We start from the raw sequence: 8,879 nt of genomic DNA, 5'->3' as shown, positions 1-8,879 counted from the left end.
AAGTACCTTTTATCCCCCTGACAGCCTCACTGAGTCTGTTTTTTTTTATAGAGCTAGGGGGACCGGGCAGTGGGGGTCAATATGGGCGTCCCTTCTGTTAGGCCACACCCACAGGAAGTGTCACTAAATGACATTGTCGAACAGATGCATGGACTGCATGATGTTCTCATCCTGGACGGGAGGCAGGAAGGGACAAAAAGCACAAAGGATAAGAAGCAGAAGTTAGAAGAAAACATAGAAGTTTTAAACAGTAGAATAGCAGAAGCAGGTTCTTAAAGTAACTGCCAATGAAATTCTCACTTTTAAAAGTTCATATTCTGTTATCTCATACCCAAATAAAGCTGTTGACTTGTCCTATACTCATATTTGTGGCCAAAGCATAAATTGGAGAAAGAACACTTAAAAAAACCCACCTCAAGAATATGATGTCATATCAGCGGTTTAGAGGAGGATGAGCTGGCCAATCAGCGGTTTAGAGGAGGATGAGCTGGCCAATCAGCGGTTTAGAGGAGGATGAGCTGGCCAATCAGCGGTCTACAGTACATTACATTAATGTGTTTTTATGACCAGTATACACCCACAGTATTCTGTTGTTGGGGTATGCCCAAGCCATTCCAACACAGAAAAGCTGATATTTAACATACTTAATGATATTGTTTTGGAAGTAAAACTATTTAATTCATATTGTAAGTAATTATAGGTCATATTTTATAGAACTCTGAAAACACTGGACAGTTACTGTGAATTGTGATGTTTAGACGCCATCAAATCATGTCATTCATAATGATATCTTATAGAATCATGTCATTCATAATGATATCATAATGATATCTTATAGAATCATGTCATTCATATCTTATGAATATCATTATAATGATATCTTATAGAATCATGTCATTCATAATGATATCTTATAGAATCATGTCATTCATAATGATATCTTATAGAATCATGTCATTCATAATGATATCTTATAGAATCATGTCATTCATAATGATATCTTATGGAATCATGTCATTCATAATGATATCTTATAGAATCATGTCATTCATAATGATATCTTATAGAATCATGTCATTCATAATGATATCTTATAGAATCATGTCATTCATAATGATATCTTATAGAATCATGTCATTCATAATGATATCTTATAGAATCATGTCATTCATAATGATATCTTATAGAATCATGTCATTCATAATGATATCTTATAGAATCATGTCATTCATAATGATATCTTATAGAATCATGTCATTCATAATGATATCTTATAGAATCATGTCATTCATAATGATATCTTATAGAATCTTATTCAGAATCTTATAGAATCATGTCATTCATAATGATATCTTATAGAATCATGTCATTCATAATGATATCTTATAGAATCATGTCATTCATAATGATATCTTATAGAATCATGTCATTCATAATGATATCTTATAGAATCATGTCATTCATAATGATATCTTATAGAATCATGTCATTCATAATGATATCTTATAGAATCATGTCATTCATAATGATATCTTATAGAATCATGTCATTCATAATTATATCTTATAGAATCATGTCATTCATAATGATATCTTATAGAATCATGCTACAACATCACACTCACGAACTCACTAATGCACAGACACACAGGAACTCTTCAATGGTGAGACAGGGTGAGACAGAGAGTAACATTTTAAAGGTATAGTCTAACTCCCAAATGGCACCCTATTCCCTATATTGTGCACTACTTTGGTGTTTTTAATTGTGAGATATAATCGTTGTGACTACTCCTTACTATAATAGTTTGGTGAAGAAATTATTTAGAAATGTAATCATAGATCTGTAGTTAGTTACCTAGAAGAAGTTGTCGACATGCTCCTTGGGGGCGTTGTTCTGTGTACAGGGATATGTACACGTTCCCATCTTATCAAAGAGCTCATGATATCAGTCATCTCCTGGAACGGACACACACACACACACACACACACACACACACACACACACACACACACACACACACACACACACACACACACACACACACACACACACACACACACACACACACACACACACACACACACACACACACACACACACACACACACACACACACACACGCACGCACGAACACACACAGTCACACACACACGCTGTTATCTTCTTACATCCGGTGAAATTGCAGTGCAAAATTCTAACTACAGTGTTATATACACTGCTCCCAAAAATAAAGGGAACACTTACACAACACAATGTAACTCCAAGTCAGTCAGTCAATTCTGTGAAATCAAACTGTCCACTTAGGAAGAAACACTGATTGACAAAAAATTTCACACTGTCCACTTTATAGGCAATTAGCAAGAGACCCCCAATAAAGGAGTGGTTCTGCAGGTGGTGACCACAGACCACTTCTCAGCTCCTATGCTTCCTGGCTGATGTTTTGGTCACTCTTGACTGCTGGTCGGTGCGTTCACTCTAGTGGTAGCATGAGACGGAGTCTACAACCCACACAAGTGGCTCAGGTAGTGCAGCTCATCCAGGATGGCACATCAATGCGAGCTGTGGCAAGAAGGTTTGCTGTGTCTGTCAACGTAGTGTCCAGAGCATGGAGGCGCTACCAGGAGACAGGTCAGAACATCAGGAGAATTGGAGGAGGCCGTACAACAACGCAGCAGCAGGACCGCTACCTCCGCCTTTGTGCAAGGAGGAGCACTGCCAGAGCCCTGCAAAAGACCTCCAGCAGGCCACAAATGTGCCTGTGTCTGCTCAAACGGTCAGAAACAAACTCAATGAGGGTGGTATGAGGGCCCGACGTCCACAGGTGGGTGTTGTGCTTACAGCCCAACACCGTGCAGGACGTTTGGCATTTGCCAGAGAACACCAAGATTGGCAAATTCGCCACTGGCGTCCTGTGCTCTTCACAGATGAAAGCAGGTTCACACTGAGCACATGTGACAGACGTGACAGAGTCTGTAGACGCCGTGGAGAACGTTCTGCTGCCCGCAACATCCTCCAGCATGACCGGTTTGGCGGTGGGTCAGTCATGGTGTGGGGTGGCATTTCTTTGGGGGGCCGTACAGCCCTCCATGTGCTCGCCAGAGGTAGCCTGACTGCCATTAGGTACCGAGATGAGATCCTCAGACCCCCTGTGAGCCCATATGCTGGTGCAGTTGGCCCTGGGTTCCTCCTAATGCAAGACAATGCTAGACCTCATGTGGCTGGAGTGTGTCAGCAGTTCCTGCAAGAGGTAGGGATTGATGCTATGGACTGGCCTGCCCGTTCCCCAGACCTGAATCCAATTGAGCACATCTGGGACATCATGTCTCGCTCCATCCACCAACGCCACATTGCAGCACAGACTGTCCAGGAGTTGGCGTATGCTTTAGTCCAGGTCTGGGAGGAGATCTCTCAGGAGAACATCCGCCACCTCATCAAGAGCATGCCCAGGCGTTGTAGGGAGGTCATACAGGCACGTGGAGGCGACACACAGTACTGAGCCTCATTTGGACTTGTTTTTAAGGACATTACATCAAAGTTGGATCAGCCTGTAGTGTGGTTTTCCACTTTAATTTTGAGTGTGACTCCAAATCCAGACATCCATGGGTTGATAAATTTGATTTCCATTGATCATTTTTGTGTGATTTTGTTGTCACATTCAACTATGTAAATAAAATGTATTTATTGAGAAATTTCATTCATTCAGATCTAGGATGTGTTATTTTAGTGTTCCCTTTATTTTTTTGAGCAGTGTATATTCTGAGACAGTGTTCCACATTGGACTACCAGGCTACATTAGACTATATATGGATAACATGCTACATTAGACTATATATGGATAACATGCTACATTAGACTATATATGAATAACAGGCTACATTATACTATATATGGATAACAGGCTACATTATACTATATATGGATAACAGGCTACATTATACTATATATGGATAACAGGCTACATTATACTATATATATGGATAACAGGCTACATTATACTATATATGAATAACAGGCTACATTATACTATATATGGATAACAGGCTACATTACACTATATATGGATAACAGGCTACATTATACTATATATGTGACAATACAGAGGCGGATGCAAGATGCAAGCAACGATGGTTTAATGAATACAGTTACAGCAGCAACAGGACAGACAGACTGTACTCAGACGGAATCCGACCCAGGGACTAGGGACTGTAAGCATGCTTTCGATGATGGCATATATTATTATATTATATGAGCGTGCTGAGAAATCCAGTGGAGCATGCTGAGAAATCCAGCGGAGTGTGTCCGGAATGGGTAGGAAGGAGCACAGCAGATAATCCACACAAGGGCGACGAGAGAATGAGCAAGGACACACGACACAACCTCAGGGAAGTAACAATGATCTGACAACAGGAAACACTGGTTACAGAACATATAAAGGGAAGATAAGTGGTTCCAGCTGGCGCAGACAATCAGGCCGAGATTGGGAACCACGCCCAACCAAACACGGGAGAGAGAGAAAGAGAGAGGGAGGCAGTGGATTCATGAACCGTGACAGCCTCTTGGCATTCCCAGGCGAATTTACCTGTCGATTGAAATCATCGATAAGGAGTGATCCAGAATGTCCCTAGCAGGTACCCAACTTCTCTCCTCCGGGCCGTAACCCTCCCAGTCCACCAGGTACTGGAATCCGCGTCCTCTCCTTCTAGAGTCCAAATTACGATTGACAGAAAACGTGGGTTCCCCATCAACAAGTCGTGGCGGCGGGGGAACCGGGACCGGCGGGTTAATGCGTGCCTGAAACACAGGTTTTATTTTAGACACATGAAAGATAGGATGAATTCTCCTATACGCCGGAGGAAGCTTGAGCCGGACCGCCACCGGACTAATGATCCTGGTGACTCTGAACGGGCCGATAAATTTGGGGGCAAGCTTGTTCGAAACGGATCGGAGTGGAATGTTCTTAGTAGAAAGCCACACTCTTTGGCCAACGACGTATACCGGAGGCTTCGACCGGTGGCGATCGGCCTTAGCCTTGGTGCGCGCCCCCACCCGGAGAAGAGTCTCACGGGCTCTGCTCCATGCGTGACGGCACCTCTGGATGAAAGCGTGAGCGGAGGGAACAGTGACCTCGGACTCCGTACTGGGAAAGATAGATGGCTGGTAACCTAAACTACACTCAAACGGAGAGAGACCCGTGGCTGCCACTGGCAACGAATTGTGAGCGTACTCAACCATAGAGAGTTGTTGACTCCAGGAAGAGGGATTCTTAGAAACCAAACATCGCAACACTCTCTCCAAATCTTGGTTGGCCCTCTCCGTTTGACTGTTGCTCTGGGGATGAAACCCTGAAGACAGGCTGACACTCGCTCACAGTAACGTACAAAACTCTTGCCAAAACTTGGACACAAATTGGGGCCCCTGTCAGAAACTACGTCCATCGGCAGGCCATGTAAGCGAAAGACGTGATCCACGACAGTTACCGCTGTCTCCTTGGCAGATGGTAATTTAGGCAAGGGAATAAAATGAGCCGCCTTCGAGAACCGGTCCACCACGGTCAAAACAACCGTCTTGTCCTGGGAGGGCGGGAGGCCGGTAACAAAATCTAGTGCGATGTGGGACCAGGGTCTCGAAGGGTCCGACAGGGGTTGGAGTAACCCATCTGGGGGTCGATTAGAAGTCTTCCCAGTGGCACAAACCGAGCAAGCCAAGACAAAACTGTGAATGTCACGAGCCATCAGTGGCCACCAAAAGCGTTGCTTAACCAAAAGCTAGTGCGGCTGACTCCTGGATGACACGCTACGTTGGAGCAATGCCCCACCGAATAACATCGGACCGACACCCCTCCGGCACAAACAACCGATTAGGGCGGGCAACCGGGCGGAGGCGTTACCCCTTCTAAGGCCGTTTTGACCCTCGATTCAACCTCCCATGTGAGTGTGGAGACCACTAGGGTCCCGGTAGGATGCACTCGGGAGTGGATGGGCGTCTGGAATGGTCAAAAATGCGAGAAAGGGAATCGGGTTTGACATTCTTGGAACCCGGGCGATACGAGAGAGAGAAGTCAAAACGTCCAAAAGAGTGCCCACCGCGCCTGCCTGGAGTTGAGTCGTTTGGCGGTTCTGATATATTCCACATTTTTGTGATCGGTCCAAACTATAAAAGGTACCCCCAACCTCTAACCAATGGCGCTACTCCTCCAGTGCTAACTTCACTGCCAACAACTCTCTGTTGCCAATGTCGTAGTTGCGTTCCGCAGGTGATAACCGATGGGAAAGGAACGCACAAGGGTGCATCTTGTCGTCAGAAGAGGAACGTTGAGAAAGTACCGCACCTACCCCCACCTCTGAAGCGTCCACCTCCACCACGAACTGACGCGAGGATCGGGAGCTATGAGGATGGGAGCCGAAACAAAGCGGCTCTTGAGTTTGGCGAATGCAGCCTCGGCTGTGTTGGACCACCTGAACGTCACTCTGGGGAGGTTAAGGCGGTAAGAGGAGCGACTATCTGGCTAAAGTTGCGAACGAAACGCCGATAGAAATTGGCGAATCCCAGAAACCTCTGTAGGGCCTTACGGAATCTGGGCTTGGCCAATCCACCACAGCCTTAACCTTGTCAGGATCCATGCGAATACCTTCAGTCGAGACGATGTAACCTAGGAATGGAACGGATTGTGCATGAAAAATGCATTTCTCCGCCTTGACAAAAGTCCATTCTCCAACAACCTCTGAAGCACTCGTCTGACGTGCTGAACGTGTTCCTGGAGAGAAGAAGAAAAAATCAGTATGTCATCCAGGTAAACATATATGAACTGATCAATCATATCTCTCAGCACGTCATTGACGAGTGCCTGGAAAACCGCTGGGGAGTTGGATAGCCCAAAAGGCATGACCAAATATTCGAAGTGCCCTCTGGGGGTGTTAAACGCGGTCTTCCATTCGCCCCCTTATGCGAACCAAATGATATGCATTACGTAAATCCAACTTAGTGAACACGGATGCTCCCTGTAACCTTTCAAAGGCTGAGGACATCAACGGTGAGGGATAGGTATTCTTCACTGTGATGTTATTCAACCCACGGTAATCAATGCAAGGACGCAGAGATCCGTCCTTCTTCCCCACAAAGAAGAACCCCGCCCCCGCTGGAGAAGAGGAAGGACGAATGAATCCAGATGCCAGAGAATCAGAGATGTATCTCTCCATAGCCTCCCTCTCAGGAACAGAGAGTGAATATAACTTGCCTTTAGGCGGAGACTCACCTGGCAATAATTCTATTGCACAGTCATAGGGACGATGGAGGAAGAGAAGCAGCACGGGACTTACTGAACACCTCCTTCAGGTCGAGGTATTCAACGGGCACGTTAGACAAATCCACTGCCTCCTCTAGAAACACAGAATCAGACACAGACGAACAAGCAGACACTAAACAGGACTCAAGACACTTGTTACTCCACATGGATATAGAGTTATGACCCCAGTCAACTCTGGGGTTGTGTTGGGTGAGCCAAGGGTGGCCGAGAACTAATGGTGCAAGGGGTGAGTCCATAAGTAGGAATGATAGTGTCTCAGTGTGATTGCCAGAAGTGATGAGTGTGTATAGGGTTCCAGTGGTGTGAGAAATGTTGGGGAGTTCCTGACCATTGAGAGCGTTGACGGATATCTTGTGCGTGAGTGAGGTGATAGGAATCTGTAGCTTGTGAGCGAGCTTGAAGTCTATGAAATTACCCTCTGCTCCTGAGTCCAGTAAGGCTTGGGTGTCGTGCGTGTGGGTGGCCCATCTTAGTCTTACCGGGAGGAGAGTAGATGAGGTCTTCTCTGTGGTGACACCACCCGATAGTAGCCTCATGCTTACTACCGGGCCTGATCTTTTACCGGGCAGGAGTGGATAAAGTGGCCCGCCTACCACGGTAGATACAGAGTCCTTGGATCTCCGCCTCTCCTCTCTTCCCGGGAGAGGCGAGCTCTCCCAGCTGCATGGGTTCGTGAGCGGAGGCTGAACTGGCCGTGTTCCCGCCGCTGGCATGCCAGCCCACCCGTGTGGTTATCCACGGTCTGTTAGGGCATGCTCGGCAGCCAATACGACTCAGACGAGGCGTCGACCCTCAGGCTAAGCTCCACCAGTCCATTTAAACTCCTGGGAAGGTCCAGAACATAAATCTCCTTCTGGATCCGGTCCTCCAGCCCATGCAGGAACATGTCCCTGCGCCTCCTCGTTCCACTGACACTCTGCGGCCATAGTGCGGAATTGGATGGAATATTCCGATACTGAACGGTCTCCTTGGCGAAGGTCAGCGAGTAGTCTGGCCGCCTCCTACCCGCCATGGCCCGATCAGACTCTTCTCATCTCCTCGGAGAGTGTCTGGAAAGGAGTGCAGCATGGGGTCTGGTTCGCCCACACCACCGTTCCCCAAAGAGCCGCTTTGCCTGATAGCAGTGTAGTACGAATGCTACCTTAGACTGTTCCACGGTTGAAGGTCCGTGGCTGCAACGAAATGCATGGGAACATCTCGTAAGAAAACTCTGCAATAGTCAGGATCACCTGAATAACCCTCGAGTGTCGGTAGCCGTGGCTCCTAGCTGGGAATCCAGCTCTGGCGGGGCGGGTTGAACTGCCGGTGTAGGTGGCGCAGCGGAACCCCTCAGATGTTGCAATTGTTGGGTCAGCTGGGATACCTGCGTCGCAAGGGCTTGTACTGCCCGACCTGTGCTGGAGATGTTCTCCTCTTGTTGATCCATTCTCGTGATACTGCGGGAAATGAATTCGGTCAGACTCGTTGAACTCGCTGCATCCATGGTCTGGTCAGATCGTTCTGTGACAATACAGAGGCGGATGCAAGATGCAAGCAACGATGGTTTAATGAATACAGTTACAGCAGCAACAGGACA

The sequence above is a fragment of the Oncorhynchus gorbuscha genome, unplaced genomic scaffold (genome assembly GCF_021184085.1).
Source record: "Oncorhynchus gorbuscha isolate QuinsamMale2020 ecotype Even-year unplaced genomic scaffold, OgorEven_v1.0 Un_scaffold_1009, whole genome shotgun sequence".
Taxonomy (NCBI): Eukaryota; Metazoa; Chordata; class Actinopteri; order Salmoniformes; family Salmonidae; genus Oncorhynchus; species Oncorhynchus gorbuscha.
The sequence above is the reverse complement of the archived record's forward strand: the minus strand, read 5'-3'. Positions refer to the sequence as shown.